General features: G+C 37.7%; 1 long non-coding RNA gene across 1 annotated transcript in view; it reads right to left on the bottom strand.

Moving 5' to 3' along the window:
* Window positions 1–10,338: 10,338 nt before the first annotated feature.
* The window catches only part of LOC147821577 (uncharacterized), a 451,078-nt gene continuing 438,086 nt past the window's right edge, over window positions 10,339–23,330 (bottom strand). The window contains exons 5-7 of the long non-coding RNA XR_015446826.1: window positions 16,591–16,727; window positions 14,332–14,377; window positions 10,339–10,793 (exon numbers count right to left, since the gene is read on the bottom strand). This is a non-coding gene — a long non-coding RNA (uncharacterized LOC147821577). The remainder of the gene's footprint in view (window positions 10,794–14,331; window positions 14,378–16,590; window positions 16,728–23,330) is intronic.

Below are 23,330 nucleotides of genomic sequence, written 5' to 3'. Positions count from 1 at the left end.
ACAACCTACATGCTCACCAACTGATGAGTATATAATATGTAGTATTTCCATATAAAGGAGTATTATTCAACAATATAAAGAATATATTACATATGCTATAACATAGAGGACCCTGAAAACATGGTAAGTAAAATGAACTAATGACAAATGACCACATATTGTACGATTGTTTTTGAATGAAACGTCCAAAATAGGCAAATCTGGAGAGACAGAAAGGAGATTAGTGATTACCTAGACAAGGGGGAAGAAAAGAGAGTGCCTCCTTAATGGGTACAGGATTTCTCTTTGAGGGGATGAAAATATACTAAAAGTAGATTATGTTGATGGTATAAAATACCATGAATGTACTGAAAAACATTAGATTATACTTATTAAGTCTATGAATTATATATGAGTTACGCCTCAATAAAACTGTTAAAACTCACATACTATTGAATACAACTCAAGAAGTGACTGCAGAAGCAAATGATGCAAATTATGCAGGTTTCTTGGCAAGAACTTTCTGCCAGGCCACCTATCCCTATTGCTTTCAACAAAGACACAGAGATAGTTTCCCTGGTGGAAAATTCAACTTTGCCATCAATTTATCGATTATTTATGAGACATTTGCAATAGCCTTTAATTGCCACTTTCAGTAGCTAATAATAAGTTAATCTTTTGGAACTTGATTGTTCCACAGAACGAAATAAATAACCCCACATAGTCCACATTTATTTGGGACTTGTCTTCATCCTTTGACCTCTGGCATCATTGTAATAGACACTATTTAGTCATAGAGTAGATCCTGGATCCTGTCAACAGAGTGAACATAAAGGCAGAAGTTGAAGGATTTCTTTCTATGCAGGGGAAGGGCAGAAGGTCACAAGGTAGGTTCATAAGGAAGTTGCCTCAAAACATCATATAGAGGAATTCACAAAAATTTGGTATAAAGTTTAGTTTAACATGAGCTTTTATATCACACAGACTTGAGTCCCAGGTCTCCCACTTATTAACAAGACAATGTTGAACAAATAACACACTTGAGCCTCAGTTTCTTTATCTATAAAATATTACTAAGATTGTTTCATAGAATCATTGTCTCATGGGTCTAGTGCAATGATTAAATGAGATAATACATGTCAAGCTTTTAAGCTGGTACATAGTAAAGACTTAATATTTATGATTATAATTTTGTGAATATGGAATCTATTTAATGGCCTCTTTATTCCTTGCAATATTAATGCAAATTATTACAATGTTTTTTATAATCTGATGCAATAATCAATTCAACAAGCCTTAGTGACTTTAGATGGTAACAAAGAATTTAACAGCCTCAGCCCTCAGAAAAATTTGCTAGAGGGAAAAGAAACAAAATCTACCCAAAACAATGTTAAGTAACCACAAGAGAAAGAAATATATGAAACATTATAAGGCAACTAAGAGACAAAGGTAGGTTGGGATAATAAGAGAAATAGGGTATGTTGTTCCAGTCAAGAAACAGAAAGTTGCATTCCAATGGAAACTATAGAAGGTTCTGCAGCAAAATGATATAACTACAAATAAGACTACAAAAAATATGGGATTGGGGCCAGGGATTTAGCTCAGTGCTGCAGCACCTGCCTCACAAGTGCAAGGTCCTGAGTTCGATCCCTGGTACCCAAAACAACCAAATATGGGATTATATTTATTTATATTAAATAATCCAAAATCATAAGCAAACTAGACTATCAAAATCAGGCTTCTGACTGGCTATTTAACAAGAAAATAAGAGTATGAATAAAGGTTTAGGGTTTATCTAGACTGTTTCACCTATTGTGACTTTCAAACCATTACTTCAAGGAAGAACTGAGCTTATATGACAATACTGTATACAATCAAGTTGAATTAAAGTCAATTAACTAGTTGTTTTATTCTGCATGTCATATGAATATCCAGTGTGACAAGGTTGCCACCAATGTCTGCTTGCTGAGCTGCTCTAATTGGACACTTGTGTTGGCACTATATTAAAATGATACTATTGAATCTTTGCTCTTTAATCTCTGAAAATTCAAATTTATATAAATCAGATGAATCGTGTCTTTTGTGGATTATTCAACAGCACTAGGCTTAAGTAACCATTTCCCTTAGCTTACCAAGGCCTAACTAGCATTGACAATATTAACTTTCAGTGCATTGGTTTCTCCTCACAAAAACAAATTCATATATAAATAAATGCAAGATTTGAAAGCAGAGCAAAATCCAAATCACTCACACTTAATTTACACATGGAATATGAGCTAGTTGCTCATATTGTGTGGCCCATCTTAGGGACAGCTGTTGTCTAACACTCTCACTATAAGAGGCAAAGAAAATCTATGTTAAATATAAATATTATATTTGAGCAAGGGAGAATATCAAATCAGGCTTATCCATAATTACATTAGTTTGATTTGGTATATCAAATCATCTCCCTCTTTACCCTTGTGTATTCTATCATTCATTCAGTTAAATAGTGCCATACAAACACTATGTAAGGTACCACTGATAAAGTACTCAGTGGAAAGCGGAAGGAGCTCGCGTGGGTTCCACTGCTTGACAGAGGCAAACACAAGCAGGACACCACATTAAGGGCAAGAATAACCTCTAGGTTACAAGAAGATGAGGTTATTGTAGCCAGGTAATATCGACAAGACACTGATATCATAGTATACTGCTGGCTGGAAACCTGACAGGATCTTTATTTTGACAAGAACCGCAATTATCTCCAAGGCAGTATGTTTGGTAATTAGTGAAATACATAGTCAAAGCTGAACTTATTATCAGTTACCACTCTACAAGCCAGTGTTCTATCCATCTAAGTCAACTGAAGAGGATTAAAAAACTCTGCAAGACCACAATGACAGCAGAGGTATGGGACCTGGCACAGAGTAGGGACTCAAAAATACTGTGTTGTGCTAACTGAAAGTACGCTGATGGTGTTGACATAATTTCCTATAGGTAAACATATCTGAACTTTGTGGAAAACATGAGAACTGGCACAGAGAGACGTCTTTTGATGGAAAAATCACAGTATAGAGACAGTAAACCAAAGCCATTCTCCAAAACAGTAGAAATAGGAAGTTGCACAAGATGTACAGAGAGGCCTGCTAAATAGAAAAATATATGATCAGCCAATTTTGGGGAGAGACATAAATCATGTCTCAAGCCCAAATGTCTTGGTTGTTTTTTTAAATGTAAACTGTGCAAAAAGGGGAACGTAAAACTTCAGTGAATCAAGCCTTAAATGTTACTCCTACAGGGAGTTTCAACAATTTACTGGTAATATACCAAGCTGTATAGCTAACATAAAATATAGAGCTAGCGACAGACATTCTCGTAAGGAAGCCAAATTTATGAGCCAACGTGCTCTTTAAAGGTGAATGAACTTCAGCCTTGACTACCTATCTCCCTAACTAGCAAACAAGATCCCCTGGTGTTAATTGTGTTTGTTGTCAAAATAAGGATCCTGCCAGGTTTGTAGCCAACAATGTACTCTGATACCAATGTCTATGGATATTGCCCAACCACCATATTTAGAAAGGAAATGTGGGTCATTCTTCAACTGCCTCTAATCAATACTTCCAGAATTTATATTCCATAAACATCCACACTTTGCTTCTAAACAAATAATTTCATCATAAGCTAGTTCTCAGTAAAAACTACAATAACTTTTCACAATATATTATGGGAGCTCTGGCTATTCAGTTCTAAATAATGGCTCCTTTTGCTGGACAAGTAAATTGAAATTGATTTGTTTCAGCCGCCTGTGCTAGAACACACAATGCCTGCTTACAACAAGCCTATTGACTTCTGCAAACAGTACTCCAGCCTTCTTCCTCAAGGACTGCTGGCAGGATTTTTAAATCATCCTACCTTCTCTCCCCTAACCCCAAGAACAAAGCATCCATTTAAATAGGGGCTCTGCACAATATGTCCAAGAAAAGGAATGTAAGAGAGCTTTCTTCCATATCAACTGAGCAAAGCCCAAGGTGAGTAGTGAGCCCTCAGATGAAAGGAAAGAGACACAAAGACACTGATTAAAGGTGAAATCAGCTGCTCCTTGTAAATCAAAAGGTGAATGGAGAAGGAGACAAAAGAAAGGGAGAGAGAGGCACCAACCCAGAGACTCACTTTTCCTTTCACTTCTATCCACTACCCTTATCTTCTCCCCCTTGGGACAATGCTGTCATGGAGACAGTTGAGGATACCGAGAAAAAAGTCATGACATAACTCGCCTGTCTGGAGGGATGGCCATAATCAGCCACAGAGACTGTGCAGGCATCTGGTTGATGGCTTCCAAAGACGTTGCATGCAAATCCTACAGTGTTTCACTAGTTCTGCATCACTTGCGCAGTCTCGGGGAACAGAAATTGTTCCTTACAATAGTTGCACAGGTGTCTGGAATTAGGTCACAGGCAGCGCAAGAGGTTTTTTTGTAGGTTGATGCATTTGGGACAGGGATACAGCAATGGTGACTTTCCCTTATGAACTCAAGGGATACCTTTAGCTTACCACATACAAAAATGTCATGGATTTTAGTTTCCAAAGGACTATTTCCTTTTTATATATTGTTTCTGCCACTGCTGTTTGAGGAAGGCAAGACAAGTATTATTACTCCCACTTTAATATATATTAGAAAATGAGGTCCAGAAAGAGATAAAAATTTACTAAAGGTTCAACAGTTTGTAAATAGCAGTCCAAAAATTTTAACTGTGGCTTTATAATTTTTAATTTAGGGCCTTCTTCACAATATTAAGATTTTATTTATTCATTTAATCATTTTCTCGTACATTCAGCAAACACACACAAAATGCTGACTTTGTACAGTACCGGGCAGTTGACATTCTCAAGTTTTTCACAGTCGAGAATTTCCCTCCATTACCAATTCTTGAAATTACAAAAGGATTTAGGGGATGTGTGATCATCTGCATATCTTAATCTTGTGGTCCCTAAACGTTCTCCATTAAGGCCTAGCAGGTTATTTTTTCATTTTAATAGAAGCATAGTTATAACATGAATTTATGCTGTTGCCCCAAAATCCTAATGCCTGGCCAGATGCCTCTCAAAAAGCACAGGACACCAACATACCCTAAATGGAAAACTGATACTCACCAGACATTCACATTTAAGACTTTCTAACAATCTCTGCTCCTCAGGTATGGGACTGTTCTGGGCTGATCCACAAAGACCTGTGAAGCTGACACAAGTCTATTCTATCTCCACACCCAGCAGGGGCACTTGCCTACCTAGCGCCACACACATGCATACTGAGGAGCCTTTTCCCAATACTATCTCATCATCCAAAATTTCCTCACTTTCTCCTACCACAGCTTCCTGCCCTATATCCCCACTCCCAAGAGGAGTTAGTAAAAGCAATCTCTACCAGCTTATCCTACTTGGCTTTTTGTACAGCCTTGTGCCTTAGAAAAGCAATTTACACAGTGAGCATTGCAGGTCTCATGGCAGATTAATTATTAAAAGGGGATTTGGGGTACCATGTTCAATTCATCACCTTGGAATAGGGGCATATGTCACTTACTCTTTTGAAAAATGAAATGAACTCAGGGAATGATTGTCATGCTGTGGGGATACAATGTTAGTATTGAAAAGGGCAGAGGAACATCTGGCCAATCAGCTTTGGGCTTCAAAAATCCCAAAAGGACAAAGCCCACAAGTATTCCTTCTTCTTAACCATTTATTCCCACAACATAACAAGCATTGTCTTCAAGTAGCTTCTAGATGAAATCTATGTTTATAGCTGAATTCTAGTCAGTATGGTCTCTAGTTACACATAGCTTGTAAACAAAGCCCAGTCTAAATTGCTAGCTTCACTTCTAGCTTCTCCAAAGTGTGTCCATGACCTTGTGTTTCTATGGTAGTTACTTATTGGTAACTACACAAGGCTTATTGGTATCCATTTGTACCATCCTTTCACAATTTTATATGCCATTTAGAACTTTACCTTTCAGCCCCTCTGGCAATATTAGAGAGGGCTGGTTCTCCCACAAGGTCACAGCAGCCATCTCACTTCACAATCTGATTTTCAGGGGTTTAACAAGAGCTTCAAAAATGTATTTGTGAATAAACCTTGGCACCACAGCCTCATGGCCTTTCCAGGTAAGGTAATTTTGTACAGGGGAATCTTCAATCCGTCACAGAGTTATGTTCTTTCCCAGTCTGGTGTCTTGTTTTCCAAACTCTCTATTGCTAAGCTAATCTGGGGCTTCTTTCCTTTACACCTGTTTTCCTGCAAGGGGTGTTTACCTCACTCCAAGGTTCTCTTCCTTTCGACCCATCCTATGCATTATTGTAAGATTAGCTCTTTTGAAGGCATAGATTTTAGTGTGTTATTCCTCTGCTCATAATCTTTCATTTACGCTTTATTAACAGAATAAAGCCCAATTTTCTCAGGGCAGCATTCAAAACCCTCTATATAATGTACTCACCCTACCTACCCAATCCTATCTGCACCTACTTTCTCAAATGAGCCTTTTGTCCTGCAGACATTTGCATTGGTTGCCCTTGTCCTGGCCATATGTCATACTTACTCCATCCTCAGTGTCTTTATTGCAGATTGTCTTTACTACCCCTGCCCCACAGCATGGCTCCTACCTCTCTTCTCTGTCTAGCCAAACGCAACTTTATCTTTCAGTCTTCTCAATACCCACCACTTTCTGAAAGCCTTCTACCATTGCCCTATCCATACCACAGAATGCAGAATATCAGACCCCCTCCAAACCCTACAGAATCAGAATGTGTATTTTTAACAATATCCACAGGCAATTCCCATTTACATTATAGATTAAGAAGCACTGAAAAAACCCGCTATGATTTGTGCCATTAAAAGACGATACTCATGATTGCCCATTATGACAGACAACAAAACCACTTTCCTCAACTCCCTCTACTTCCCATCTTAAACTATATATTTGTGTACCTTCTAACTTATAGAGGTATAAGTATATGCCTTTCCAATCATCTATACCCACAATTTGTCCCTTCCACCACTCCTATGTCACTTAAGAATCCAGATTTCCTAGTTTTGATTTAATTAGGCTTCCTCATCATAGGATCACAATTTTATCTAATCATTTTGCTGTCAGCTAATTATAGGTACAGTTATCCACATTAACAGCCCTCATGTAAATGCAAACCAACTAGCTGATTGGATCTGTGGGCCTCAACTGAGGGACAGGAATGTTGCCAGCAGGAAAGATACAACTGCCATTGGATGTAGTAGTAGAGGAACAGAGGTGGGATGTTGGCAGAGAATGGGCTGTGGAAGATTTGCTGGGGTTGGGCTACCTGCTGGCTGTTCCTGTTTCCAAATCTTCCTAGGTACCTCATCCTGCATCTGAACTCTAAGATGTGCTCCGTGCAGGAGAAAGTTGACAAAGTCCTCAACATGTTACCAAAACAAAAGAAATTCAATGACCTCAGAGACTTGTTAAGGCTCTCTGTATATCCTTTCAACTCTCCTTCATCTTTTCTTACTGTTCACCACTTCTCTTTCCATCCATCTTTTCTGGATTTTAATGCTTTGTGCTTAATGAAAAAGGATGTTCCTGAGGGAAAATTTGACAGCACTGTCTAAATCAAAAGGCACAAAAGTCCTGTATTTGAAGTCCACCTTTCTTTACAATACAACTACTATTCTATTCTTTTGTACACTTTATTTCATGATATTTACTTTGAATATAGTCAAAACTTAGTCATTTATGTAAGTTGTGAGGAAGTCAATCTGATTATGAACTGTAGGGGTGGGGGTGCATGTGTATCAAAAGCTGATTTTTATTACTTCAATCAACATTACCTTAAACTTAGAAAATCAAGCATTGTATATAAAGGTCCTTATGGAACTTACTACAAAGAAAGGGACAGACTTATCAGAAATGTTCATAAAGCATTAACTTCAGTATTAATTTTCTGAGCGATATTCTAACAGCAGTAGCAAACATCTAACTCTCATCAAATCAGAATATTCTCCTATACAGCTACACCATTCTCCCTTTCTTGAACTTGTTTGCAACCCTCTGTCACAAGTCACAACAAATTTTCAGTTCATTTCACATTGCAAGGACCACAAAGTCCAGTTCAAAGAATTTTAAATAATGTCATGTTAGTGCACTGTTTTGGGGGCACCAATAACATTAAAACTACATGATGCATGAAATACATAAATTTCCTTGCCTTACCCTAAGGGGAATGAACTTGTTAACCTGGCTGCCATGGAAATTGCACTCTGGCATATGATCCCTAGTAGACACCAAGGGCATTTCCTGTCTTTGCACAGCTGCACTAGGCATCTCTGGTTACACTAAAGTTGAATACTTCAAAAAGGTTTTCCTCTGAGACCTTTTATCTTTCTGATTATCACATCCAGCAGCACATTCAGCAGCCAGTGAAAGACTTGTCCTCTCCTAAGTGAGAGACCTGGCAGCAGGCTGAGACCTTCAGATTAAACATCCTATGTGACTAGACTGGAAGTCCCTGAAGGCAGAGGTCCTGACTACTGATGGGCCCAAGAGCTTGCTCAAGGTAGTTAATGCTTCAAAAATAGACCATGGTGTCAAGTTGGAAGAGAACAAACATCACAGCTGTCATTCCACGTGTGATAATCCAAAATTCCTCCTTTTAAATCCCTCCAGACAGAAGTACTGGATTCTAGGGAGGCTATCAAAGACAAAGTTATAATGTAGGTAGGCCAGCTTTGTCTCGGAAGCCAGAGGGTTCCTGCGAAATCTGGCAACATCTGATGCCTTTGGCAGCTACTGCATGTGTTGCCCTAGCTTAGACTTGCTTCTGACTTCTCCCTCCTTCTTCCTTCATCCTCTGCCTTCCAGCTCTGGGCCCCTTTCTCTTAGGGCTGTGTTCTCTCTGAGTAGAATGTGGTAGGTGCTAGAATATATGAGTAAATGATATTTTATGTTGTACAAAATGTTGGCTAGAAAGGAAACCTGAATTAACCATTCCCTGTGTTCCCCAGCACCTAGCTAACCCTGGCGCCAGACAGCACCCCTACAACTGACTGCAGACTGAGCTCTAACCTTGGCCACCATGTGGCAGCCATTTGTAGTTGGACACTAAAAAGATGGAAAGAAAGAAGGAATGAAGGAAGAAAAAAAAGAAAAGGAAAGAGAGAGGATAAGGGGGAGGAGGAAGGGAGGGAGGGAGGAGAGAGACAAAGATTGACTCAGAAAAATCCCATGCCCCACCAACAGAGACACAATTCAAAGAACAATATCCTATCTAATTGACTAATGGCTATAAATCAACAATGCAGTGCAGAAGTTTTTTAATAAGATGAGATCCCAGTTGTTGATTCTTTGTGCTAGTTCCCATGCTACTGAGGTTTTGTTCATAAAGTCTTTTCCTATGCCAGTGTCTTCAAGAGTTCTACCTAACTTATCTTCCAGAAAGTTTAGCGTTTCTGTCTTAATATTTAGATCTTTAATCCACTTCAATCTTAGTTCAGTGCATGGTGATAGGTATGGGTCTAGTTTTAATCTTTGGCAGGTTGAAATCCAGTTTTTCCAACACCATTTATTAAATAGGCTATCTTTCCTCCAATGAGGGTGTTTGGCTCCTTTGTCAAAGATGAGGTGGCTGAGCATGCCTGAAGATGTTTCTGCATCTTCTAATCTATTCCACTGATCCTCGGGTCTGTTTCTTTGCCAGTACCATGCTGTTTTTATCACAGTAGCTTTGTAGTATAGCTTCAAGTTGGGGATTGTGATACCCCCAGCCATGTCTCTGTTGCCTAGAATTGCTTTTGCTCTTCTCGGTCTCTTCTGGTTCCAAATGAATTTTTGGATTGTTTTCTCTAGTTCTGTGAAGTATATTGTTGGAATTGCAATCAGCATTGCATTAAATGTACCAATAAAATAATTTAAGGGAAAGAAATTCAACAATGCTACCTTGCTGTAGGAAAGATACCAAGTTGCTAAAAGTAATTTATAATTTACCAGTAAAATGATGGAGGATGGAGGGTAGAGAGGAATAGCAATAATGTCTCTTATTTAGGTGAACAAATAAATTAAATTAGAAGAGCTTAATCCACCTAGTCCTGAAAGGCTCATGGTCAACAATATCAACAAATATTTTTATTATGCTTGTTGACATAACCCTGACTCTGCTGATATTGGAAAAAGAGGAACTGAGCCATGTTACCACAATATTCATAAAAGTAAATATTTATAATCAGAACAGACAATAAATGTCTGAAAGCAATAACCTTAGGAACAACCAAATGTGAAACACCCAACATCATCTGCCATTTGTTATAACTTTGAGTTGTAAATAACAATTCTTAAAATAAATTTCAGTCTTCTAATGGCATCATGTTTAAAATACAGAAAAGAATATCCAAATGACCTCAGGACAATTCATTATCAGACAACTAAGTTCTGACTGCTTTTAATTGTTTAAGATTTATTCATGTGCTTTTTTGTAAAACTCTCTTAATCCAGCCATTTCTCATTTCTTCCCCAGATGCTGATCACTCCTCCCAGTTGCCTCTTCCTATCACCCAGTATGCTACTCAGCAGCACATTCCCCAGTCCCAGGGATCAGGCGTATCCCTGCCGACTATGTTAACTCATGATCAACAAAACTCACCTGTGACAATGAGATGCATCATGTTCTGAGATGAGAGAAGCAATTATAGCACTCAGCAAAACTAAAAGGCCAGAAAAGTCTGTCTTTGCTGACCTCGATGTCCTCCTCTTCCTCCTGTCTGCCCCACCTCATCTTCTGGGCCAGCAATACAAGGTCTTCCCAACATACACCTCGACCTACTGTACACAACAGAGGGACTTCTGAGTATCACCATGAATATGAGCAAGGAAGGAGGAGAGACTTGTGTTCTAATCATGACCCTAGCTATAACCTTGGGGAAGTCACCTCTTCCTTAGTCTCAGTATACTGACACTTGGTATTTTAAATTTATCATTATAATAAAATGAAAGATAGGAGATCAAGGGAACTGAAATTTATAAAGTTCTTGCCGTGTGCTAAATACTGTGCTCAAAGATATTTACATCAATTATTCCCTTAATTTCCCCAAGGAGTTACTACAAAGCTGACTCTACAGATAAGGAATATTGAGTTCAGAGAGGTTATGTGACTTGCTCAAATCCAAGAAGCATATGAGTGGTACAAGGAATTTTTGGCCAGGTCTGTGTGTGACTGCATTGCTTCCAGGGGCATGGAACAGATAATCCCTAAGGCCCATTGCAGCTTTAACATCGTCATTTTTATTTCATAAACATTTATGAAAAGAACAAAGTTGGACAGCATACACAAGAGATTTTGAGCAATGGATATTTGGTGCCTGAGTATAACTGTGAGTAAAACAAAGATAAGAAGCTAGAATTAGTCTTTAAAGGATAGTTAAAGGAATCTGTAGGCTAAATTTAGAATAGGTGAGACATGCCCGCCTCTACCCAGTTAGAGAAAGGGAAACAGCTGTGTGGAAGCTATGGTTCTTTAAATCACTATCCCCTACCACCTTCAAAAGAAGAAAGAAGTGTGTCTCCAAGTGTGTATACAAATGAAAAAATGAGTCCTATCTTTTCCTACAAATCAAAGAAAGATTATCATGCTTCTCTAACTGTATTTACCTGACATTATACTTACACAGAGTTATGTCAATCCCATCCTTTGTTCTTTGAGCCTTCTGGACCATAGTGTGGACTTTAATTGGAGGGGATAATAGGGTAACAACAGTGACCTGACTTTACTGGTGACAGCAGAAATGGAGAGCAATTTTCCAAACAGCATAATTGAATGTCAGAGGTTAGGAAAGGGCCGGTTACGGACTTGTGCCAATGAAAAAATGGTAAGGTTAGTCCTAAAGATGGTGAATACTTCATCTTGGGAGTCTCTAGTGAAATGATTGCTAAGACACCACTTAACTCATGTTTAGAAACATAATTCACATCTGCATTATTTCTCCCCAGAACTACAATCGAGACCTAATTGATTTCCCTTCCTGTGTCTACCTCCTTCCAATGTACTCCGCACACTGCTGCCAGAGGATTCTAGTTCAAAGACAAATCTCCCCAAACCAATCCCTTAGTTAAAGTAGCTTCCTACGGTCCTGAGCATAAAGATCTGGCACCCTCAAAGGATACCCAAGTACTTCATGTGGCAGCCCCACCAACATCTTCAGATTCATCTCTCCAAACACATTATGCTCCTTCGCATTCCTAGAGCAAACTAGGATATGCCTGTGTTTGTGCTACTTTCTCCACCTAAAATGCTCTCTCCCGCACCTACCCAACATTCACAAGGCAGTTTATGTTTATTTTCTCTTTGAAACCTTTCCTAATATCCTTACCATGACCTAATTTGTGCCCACAGCTAGGACCTAATTCTACCACAATATCTATAGCACTTACTTGTACATGTTTGTTCCCTTACTAGATGTTGCACCCCTTGAGGACAGGGACTATGCATAGACCTTGAAAAAAGTCCATTGAATTAATGCATAGATGAGTGATGAAATTAAGGAGTTGAGGCAATACTAGCAAAAGTAAAATGTAACACTTTACATACTCAAAGTGCATCAGAGTTCACAGAGTGCTTTAAAATCTTGTGTCTTACTTGTTCCTGGTAAAATTGTGAGGCAGAAATGGCAAACACATGGCATTATCCCAATAGAACTAGAACCCAAGTTGTCTCTGTTGTTCAAAAATTGTCTCTTCAGAGGCTAACCCAATGCCAGAGAAAGAAAATTGTTTGTTAATAGGTGTTGTTTCTCTCTTATGACCTTTTTCCTACCAAACCAACTTTCTCCATGCATTCAGCTAGCATCCACCATGCCATTTTATATTTATACTCTTTGACATTCAGCACAAAGTCAGGTCAGTGTTCCCTGGCCTTGTCAATAGTCCCAGAGCACAGCAGCCAGGGCTCAGGAGAAACCTCGAATGTTAAAAGGGCCACTGCAAGCCTCATCAGAAAATCAAATGCATAACTCTGAAAATATCCCCCATGATCTATACATGTAGCCATGGTGTCTGACCAATTCAATTAAATCTGTCATACATCATTCTCCATAGTGTTATTGAGAGAGACATAGTAATATCGAATTTTAATTATTCAGCTCCTATTGATCCCACCATAATCTGGTGAGAATCATTTGCAAACTGACAGCCCCCTCAGGAGACAGCCACTATTATCTAATTATAAATCTCATAGTGTCATTTGATAAAAGGTTAGGATTTGTCTTCCCCACAAAAATTCACCAATTTTGCCACATATTCCCATATACAAACCAAAACAATGTACACAAGTCTTAATTTACACTTAGCTATAAATGAAGCCTGGTTTGTGGCATTATTGCTCTACTCCATCTCACCCCCACCCTGGTTCCTTAGTGTCCACACTGAGTGCTTGGGCACTGTTCTCACAATCCTCCCCAGAGTTTATGGAGTACGAGTTCTCTGTCAAGGCCCTTCATCTCCTACCATCAAAACAACTGACTCAGTGCTCATCCAAAAGAGCCCTTTGAACTAGGCAAAGACCTCTTTGTTAGTTACAATAGCCACAATAGTCACATTCTCACAGGTGTCCCCAAAGCTTCAACATAGAAGAATAAGAAATGGTAGGAATTTCAAGTCCTTGGCAGATGGCTGGAAAGGCATTGAGATAAGATGGAATTCAATTTACACTATGTTTCAAGTTGACAGAGCAAATATTCATGGTAGTCTTCCTACTTCTTGACTTCATGGTCTCCATCCTCATTCTCCACACTCTCCACGAAAGCTAAGAAGTGTGTGTGTGTGTGTGTGTATGTGTGTGTGTCAGTGTGGATGTGGATATGTGTCCTTTTATGTGAGTGCAAAATAAATTCCTAGCTGGGCTCAAAACCCAGAAGAGATATTATTAGGAGACTAAACTCTGAGGAATCTTTGAAAAAATGAAGCCAACATATGAAACCAGAGAAGAAAACAGCACCCCAAGGCATGTATAGCTTTGTTACCAGGAGCTGTTTTCGCAAAAGGTACAAAGTACACAAAAGGAACTCCACACTTGAAGGCCATGAAATCTGAGAAGGGGCATGACTCAGGGAATCCAACAGGTTATTTAAAAGGTCAATGAAATGATTGTAGCAGCCAAGCTCTGTGAATTTCCTTGCTCTTTCCCCACTATGAGTCAGGTAATAGCAATGAGCTTGTCTGCCTTCAGGTGGGTACTGTGCTTGGGTCACTGTAGTGCTAGTGTCCCTGGAGGCTGGCAACTTCTGGGAGGAATGGGGAGTAGCCATGCATTGATTGCCAACTCTGAAAATATACTCCCCATCAATATATTAAAGACATCTCTACCTACCTTCTGCTCTCACAGAAAACAGACTGCAAAACCCAACAGGCACCTCCTAGGGAATTGCATAAACAGAAAAATTTCCATCAGGGATTTTCATGCATAAAGGTAATTTCAAAATCAAGAATGACAAAATATTTGAGAAGCAACATATGAAAAATTGATGGAGACTAAAGATTTTACCAGGCAGAGATAGAGAAAAATAAACTTCAGATAGAAGACAATATATCTGCAAAGGCATAGGGGAAAGAAAGACTAGGATATGTTTCAAATACGCCTAGGATGCAGGGGAGAGATAAGCCTGGAGGGTAGCTAGGGCCATACTGTGCAGGGTTTCAGAAGCCAAGTCAAGTTATTTGGGGTTTTTTCTGTAAGCAATAAGAATGGAAATGGTGACGGTTTATGTGGTGGAGAGCGAGGTGACGACAGCTATGCTTTAGAAAGACATGTCCGATGGAAGTGTGGAGCACAGATAAAACTGAAAAGAAAAGAGCCACTTAGTGGGATCCTTCTAAAAACTATAGTAGAAAGACTAAAGCCTAATTGAGGGCAGTGACAGTAGGAGATAAAAGAAGAAGAAAGGGGTGGGAGATATTAAGGCATCTGTAATTGACTAGGTTTAGGGCTTCAGGATTAGGGAGACAAAGGAGGCACAGGTGATGGTAAATTGCATGTCTGGTACCATTCCATGACTTAGGAACCACAAAAGAACTGCATTTGGTTTTCATTTTTGTCATTGTTATTTTTGTTTGGAGGTGAAAAGTTCATTTTAAGACAGTTTGAATTTGAAAGATGCCTGCAGGGTATCCAAGTGACAATATCCTAGAAGCAGTTGGAAGTTCAAATCCCAATTTTAGGAGAGAGGCCAAAACTAAAAGGTATAGATTTGAGCAGTCTTTCGCCAGAGTGGATTAGATCACCCCCTAAAGTGAATAAACAGAAAAAGAAATGAGGTGACTGACACAAAGATTCCAAATGGGGAATAGTTATCTTAGGAACTGACTTGAGTCATTTTGAATAGAGTATTATGTGAAAAAATATTTTTGTTTTTGTTTTATTTCTGCTAATCAAAACTAAGTAAGTTGGCCGATGGTCATGAGAGTCATTCACTAGGAACAAATTGGTGTAATAAAGTGTATGTTCTCTCAACAAATGAAAACATTTTCGTTGAGTAATATTGACAGAAATAACATTTTACTTTTCAGTTGGAGAAACTCAAGTAGAAATTGAAGTAATTTCTCCAAATTTACAGTTACCCAGAGTCAAAACAAGACTAAAATCCAGTTGTTCATTTTAGCTCAGTGATTCATCTTTCCCACTACCTCCACCAGACTAACTCACAATGCCCTCTCTTACCACAGCTAACAATTGACATTGTTGATTATTGCATCTGATCCTAAGAATTACAACTATAATTTTAGGTGTTTGGAAGAAGGAAGACATCATATCCCAGGCTGACAGATTGTCTACTTTGTATGTAGATAACTCTTCAATTACCTCTGTTACAAAGGATAGTATGCAAAAATAGTCCAAAGTAATGGCCATATTTAAAAAATTGCTTTAAGTTTAATATACATTTCAAATTTACTTCATTCTAAGAAAATTGTTTATCCCTAAATATCTGAAAAAGAGGTGTTTGTAAAGTAAATCATTTCTCTTCCTTGACATATAGTAAAATTTCTAAGACATGTTCCTAAGAAAAAGATAAAATATATTGTGTTTTCAAGATAGTTCAATCCTTTAAAATCATTAAGAAGTCTTTAATGATTTTTCTTTCCCTTCTTTCCTTTCCCCTTCCCCTCCCACCACCCCTACCCCTTTGAAAGGAAAAATTATGGGAAAAGAAAAAAAATGGAAATAAAGTCTATGTAAATAGGGAAGGGTGGAGTGGGTGAAGGGCACACAGGTAATGGGGAAAAAACAAGAACCAGGATACATCATGTACAGGTACAAGCACCCAATGATAAATGTAAATGTATTGTATACCTAAAATGTACCAATAAAAGAATTTAAGGAAAGAAAATAAGGAAGTCTTTAATGAATAAGAAACATCAAACATATTCCTTGGAGCCTATGGAATAAAGTCCACACCCCTACAGCACACCATCAAAAATTTCCAAACTCAGAGCCTCAACCTAGCTTTCTAGATTAATTTCCTAGTATGCCCCATATACCAAACCTTTTTCCTAATGACATTCAACCATTAGCTCTTCCCCAAACATTCAAAGCACAATTGGCTTCCGTCCATGTTCCTTGCTCATACTATACCTTGGGTTTGAAAACATTCTTCTCCATAATCACATATCCAAGTCCTGTTTTTCCAAAATCTAACTCAAATTTTGCTTCACTGTGAAGTCTCCTCTGATCTCTCCATGGGGAAGTTTTCCTCCTTCCTCTGTATCACCCTTAAGAATAGAGAAAAGAATCTCAGGGCAACATCGGTGTACTTCTGGACACATTTAAAGTACTGCCTCCTCTTAAAATGCAGGTCAAATTTAACATTCATTCATCTGTCTTTAAAATATGTTACATACTAGAAATCATGTTCACCATTGGAAATATAATGATAAACAAGAAAAGAGCTCCTGCTTTCAAGGAGTTCACAATCAAGATATAGAGGCAAACAACTAAATAGGCAAGTATAACTAAATTATGGTGAATATGCTATAGGTAAGCCCAGGGTGGTACAAGACCACATTTTAGAGTCACCAAAACCAAATTCAGGTAGAAGGAAGTCTTCTTGGAAGATAGGAAGCTTGGGTTTAAATCTTGAAGATGAATAGAAATTATCTAGACAAACTTGTGAGGATAGATTCATGGCAAGTGTTAAACCTGGAAATATAGGCAAGGCCAAAATCGTGCAGGGTTTTCCTGATATGGAGTTTTGTTTTAATTTGAAATGTAGTCAGTTGGAGTCCTTATAGCAGGCAATAGCCTGACTTGGTTTACAGTTTTCAGAGACAAGTTTTGCCAATGATTTGAGAATAGATGAGGAGAAAGGAGTGGGAGTGGAAGCATGGAGATCACTTGGGGGCCTCTTGTAGCAGTGCTATGTTTTGGATGATTTGGGTGTCACTAAGGTTTTATGCTTGAAACTTACTCCCAATTTTTTTAATTCATTGTTTATTGGTACATTTTAGGTATGCAATATGATAACATTCATCATTGGGAATTTGTACCTTTACATAATATATCTTGGCTCTTATATTTTGCCCATTACCCTGCCCTCCCTTCAACCGCTCCTCCCTCCCTATTTACAAAGACTTTGTTTCCTTTTTTTGCTTTTCTCATATTTACACATTTCCCTTCTTTCTTTTACCCTACCCCTCCCACTTCACCTTCCCCTTCACATTTGGATCTTTTCTTCCTATTTCATATTATCTATTATACATTTTGATACTCACTTACACTTTCAGCTTCTCACACAAGAAAAACTATTCACATATTTACACATGTGAGTCCTATTAATGTCACTTAAGACTATGGCCTCAATGTGCATCCATTTAACTATAAATGTCTCTAGTTTCTCATTCTTTATGCCTGAGTAGTACTCCATTATAAAAACACATCTTCTTTATCCAGTCACCAGTTGATTGGCAATTGGGGTGTTTCCATATTTTAGCTATTACAAAGTGTACTGCTATAAACATGGGTGCATGTATATCATTGATATGATTGTTTTAAATTCTTTATTGCTACATTTTTGGTATACAATATGTTTACATTTATCATTGGGTGCTTGTACCTGTACAGACATAATCAGCCACCTCATCTTTGACAAAGGAGCCAACCACCCTCATTGGAGGAAAGATAGCCTATTTAATAAATGGTGTTGGAAAAACTGGATTTCAACCTGCCAAATATTAAAACTAGACCCATACCTATCACCATGCACTAAACTAAGATCGAAGTGGATTAAAGATCTAAATATTAAGATAGAAACACTAAACTTTCTGGAAGATAAGTTAGGTAGAACTCTTGAAGACATTGGCATAGGAAAAGATTTTATGAACAAAACCTCAGTAGCATGGGAACTAGCACAAGGAATCAACAACTAGGGTGTGATATGATTCTTTTAATTCTTCTGGGAAGATACACAGAAGGGAAATAGCTTAGTAAAATGGGACCTCTAATCCTGGGTTTAGAGGAATCTCCATACTGACTTCCACAGTGTTTCTACCAGTCTACACTCCCACCAGCAGTGGAGCAGGGTTCCTTTTTCCCCACAATCCTGCCAGCATTTGTTATTGGTTGATTTTTTTGATAGCAGCCATTCTTTCTGGAGTGAGGTGGAATCTCAGAGGCGTTTTCATTTGCATCTCTCAAATGACTAGTGATGCTGAACATTTTTTCATATGTTTATTTGCTATTTCTACTTCTTTGAGAAATATCTGTTCACTTCTGATGTACATTTTTGGGTTGGGTCTTTAAACTTGAGAAGTCTGATTTTTTTAAGTACTTTGTATATTCTATATAGTAGACTTTGTCTGAGGAACAGCTGATAAAATTTTTTCCCACATTGTGGGTTTCCACTTCACTCTGTCTGTAGTTTCTCTTACTGTACAAAGCTTTTTAATAAGCTGAGATCCCAGTTGTTGATTCTCTGTGCTAGTTCACATGTGACTGAGGTTTTGTGCATGAAGTCTTTTCCTACCCGAATGTGTTCAAGAGTTTTACCTAACCTCTCTTCCAGCAGGTTTAGTGTTTCTGTTTTGATATTGAGATCCTTGAACCATTTCAATTTTAGTTAGTGCATGGTGATAGATATAGGTCTAGTTTTAATCTTTGGCAAGTTGAAACCCAGTTTTTCCAGCACCACTTATTAAAGAGGCTGTTTTTCCCCAGTGAGGGTGTCTGGCTCCTTTGTCAAAGATGAGGTGGTTGAGTGTGTCTGGAGTTGTTTCTGCATCTTCTAATCTGTTCCCCTGATACTCAGGTCTGTTTCTTTGCCAGTACCATGCTGTTTTTATCACAGTTCTTTTGTAATACAGTTTCAAATTGGGGATCGTGACACCTCCTACCTTGTCTTTGTTGCCTAGAATTGTTTTTGCTATTCTAGTTCTTTTCTTGTTCCAAATGAATTTTTTGATTGCTTTCTCAAGTTCTGTGAAATATGCTGCTGGAATTTCTATTGGAATTGCATTGAGTCTATATAGCAGTTTTGATAGTATGGCCATTTTCACTATATTGGTTCTTCCTACCCAGAAGCAAGAGATGTCTTTCCATTTTCTGATATCCTCTTTGATCTCTTTTTTGAGTGTGCTATACTTTTCAGAGTAGAGGTCTTTCATTTCATTCATTAGATTCATTCCTAGGTATTTCATTTCTATGCATGCTATTGTGAAAAAGTTGTTTCTTCAGTTCCTCTCTCAGTGAGTCTGTTGTTTGTGTAAGGAAGGCTATTGATTTTTGTGTGCTGATCTTGTATCCAGCTACTCTACTGAATTTGGTTATTCAGTCTGAAAGACTTTTGGTCAAGTCCACATGACATAGAGTACCATGTCATCTGCAAATAGTGACAATTTAACATCTTCATTTGCTATCTTTATTCTTTTTATTTCTTTCTCTTATCTAATTGCTGTGGCTAATATTTCAAGAATTATATTGAAAAGGCATGGTGATAGTGGATATCCTTGTCTTGTTCCTGAATTTAGTGTGAAGGATTTCAGTTTTTGACCATTTACTATGATGTTGGCTGCCAGTTTTTCACAGACGGCTTTTTTCAGGTTGAGGTAAAGACCATCTATTCCAATTTTCTGTAAGGTTTTTATGATGAATGTGTGTTCAATTTTGTCAAATGCTTTTTCCGCATCTATAGGGTGATCATATGGTTTTTGTCCTTGGGTCTGTTAATATAGTGTATTAAATTTATTGATTTGCATATGTTGAACCATCCCTGCATCCCTGGGTTGAATCCAACTTGGTCAGAGTTTATGATCTTCTTGATCTTATGCATTCTGTTTGCCAGTATCTTACTGAGGATTTTTGCATCTGTGTTCATTAGGGAGTTCAACCTATAGTTCTCTTTTTTGGTTGAATCTTTCTCTGCTTTTGGGATCAAGGTAATGCTTGCTTCCAAAAATGAATTTTGGACTATTGCTTCCCTTTCATTTTCATTCAAGTGTTTAAACAGTAGTGGCAAAAGCTCTTCTCCAAATATTCTGTAGAATTCAGCAGTGAAGTCACCAGGATCCAGGCTTTTCTTAGTTTGTAAGTTTTTAATTACATTTTCAATTTCATTGATTGATATTGGGTTGTTTAGAAATTTTAGGTCTTCTTCGTTTAACTTTGGTAATTCCTATGTGTCTAGAAATATTTTCATTTCTTCTGTGTTTTTCATTATTGGCATATAGGTTCTCAAAGTAGGTATTGATATTCCTCCAGAGTTTTACAGGGTCTCTTTTAATGTCACCCTTTTCATTCCTAATTGCATGGATTTTGGTCTTTTCTTTCCTTTTTTGGATAAAATTGGCTGAGGGTTTGTCAATTTTGTTTATTCTTTCCAAGAACCACCTCTTTGCTTCACTGATATTTTTGTGTCATTCTCTTAGTCCCCATTAAATTGATATAGGCTCTCATCTTTATAATTTGCTCCCTTGTATGAGTTTTGGATTTGTCTTGCTCTTCTTTTTCTAGAAGCTTGAGGTTCAACATTGCTTTATTAGAGGTCTGTTTTCCTAATATGAGCATTCATTGCTATGAATATCTCTCATAAGATTGCTTTCATTGTGTCCCATAAATTCTGATATGTTGCATTGGCATTATCATTTAATTGTAAAAACTGTGTAATTTCTTCTTTAATTTCCTTTGTGACCCATTGGTTATTCAAAAGTGTGTTGTTTAATTTCCATGATATTTTACAGGGGATAACTTCAATTCCTTTGCATTTACTTAAACATGTTCCATGAGCAAGTATGTGGTGCACTTTGGAGAACAATCATATGCAGCTGAAAAGAATGCATATTTTGATTTTGCGGGGTGGAACACTCTGTAAACATCTGTTAAGTCCATTTGTTCAAGAGTTTGGCAATTTCTAGTATTTCATTGTTTATTTTTTGTCTAGTTGATTTATCTATTTATTATAGTGGGGTATTGAGGTCCCCTAGTAGTATTGTATTAGTGCTTATTTGATTTTTTATGTCCATTAATATTTGTTTTATATACTTGGGTGCACTAGTATTTGCTGCATTTATATTTATGATTAACATATCTTCCTCTTGGATTGTTTCCTTTACAAGGATGTAATGACCTTCTTTGTCTGTCTTAATTAGTCTTGGTTTGAAATCATTTTATGGGCCAGGGATTTAGCTCAGTGGTTCTGGCACCTGCCCTGCAAGCGCAAAGACCTGAGTTTGAGCCCCAGTTAAAAAAAAAAAGATGAAATCCATTTTATCTGCAAATAGGATAGCTACTCCTGCTTTTTTTCAGGTTCCTGTCGCATGGAGTATAGTTTTCCACCCTTTAACTTTAGGTCTATGAGTTTCTTTTTGAATTAAGTGTATATCTTGTATGCATCATATTGTTGAATCTCGCTTCTTGATCCATTCTGCCACTCTATTTATTTTTATTGGTGAATTGAGACCATTAACACTGATGGTTTTAACTGACATGTATTGACTTATCCTTGTCATGACCTTTTCCTGTTGTCGGATTTTCTCCCTTTGCATTTAATTCCTTGTCTTGCCCGATGGATTCATTCTTTTGGGATTTGTGGGGTTATGACCCTCATTGTCTTTTCCTAGGATATTATTTAAAATTTTTTGCAGTGCTGGTTTCGTATTCATGAAGTTCCTCAAGTGCTGTTTGTTGAGAAAGTATCTTATTTCTCCATCAATTTTGATAGTTTTACAGGGTACATCAATTTGGTTTGGAGGTTGTTTTCCTTTAGAGCTTGAAATACTTCACACCAGGCTCTTCTTGACTTACAGGTTGGTGTTGAGAAGTCTGCTGTGATTCTGCTAGGCTTTCCTTTGTATGTGATTTGTGTCTTTTCTCTTACTGTTTCTAGTATTTTGCTTTTCTGTTGAGTTTCTGGAATCTTAACTATTATATGCCTAAGTGTAGATTTTTTTTTTTATCAAGACTAGTTGCAGTCCTGTATGCCTCACTTATCTGCATGTTAAGTTTTTTTCCCCTGCTTGGGAAGTTTTTTGCCATCACTAGTGTGGACAGATTTTTATGTTGTCTGAACTCCCTCCTATTTCTTCATTGGCTCTGATCAGTCTCATGTTATTCTTTGCACCGTCTAACAGCTGCTGGATTGATTTCTCATGGTCCCTTGCTATTTTTAAGAAAGCTTTCTTTCATAGTCACTAATGTCAATCCTGTCTTCTATGTCTGATATTGTGCCCTCACGTTGGCTCAATCTGCTGTGTAAACTTTCAATTGAGTTTTTAATCTCCTGGATATCTGTTTGAATCTGTTTTGTAGATTCCATTTATTGTCTATGTTGGGATTCCCTCATTTTCATGAGCTCCTCTATTGTTTTGTCTATGTCTGCTCTACAGTTATTAATCATGTCTTTCACTAGGACACCATCTCTGTTATTATCTGAGAAATTACTTCTGATTTTATTTTTTCCATGTCTTCTTTCATTTCCAGTTCAGGGAGTCCAGGTGGTTGAGTTTCAGATTCTTCCATCTCATTGCTTTTTGAAGTTGCTTTTTGTGATCTAGAAGTCTGGTTGAGTTTTCTTTAGGTGTCTTCCCATTTCTATTTTTTGTTGTTATTGTTATTGATGTTTCTTGGTTTAATTCCTGGATTGCTGCTTGTAAAATGCTTATTGCGAATATCTTTATTGCTAGTATTTAGAACCCTTAGGAAATATCTACTTCTTGGATTGTCTTCTAGGTGTAGTTGGCCTCTGGGTTTTGAGATTGTAGTGGCCCTTAGGTAATCTCAGTCTTGGTATACCAGGAAGGACAACTGACCAGAAAATCACATCATGGCCAAAGCAATACAATGAGCATCAACAATAGCATCAAACACCATTTATTAAAGAGGCTATC

Source organism: Heterocephalus glaber, unplaced genomic scaffold (genome assembly GCF_053883595.1).
Source record: "Heterocephalus glaber isolate CG9 unplaced genomic scaffold, H.glaber_assembly_v1.0 deba00001729, whole genome shotgun sequence".
NCBI lineage: Eukaryota > Metazoa > Chordata > Mammalia > Rodentia > Bathyergidae > Heterocephalus > Heterocephalus glaber.
The sequence above is the reverse complement of the archived record's forward strand: the minus strand, read 5'-3'. Positions and strand labels throughout refer to the sequence as shown.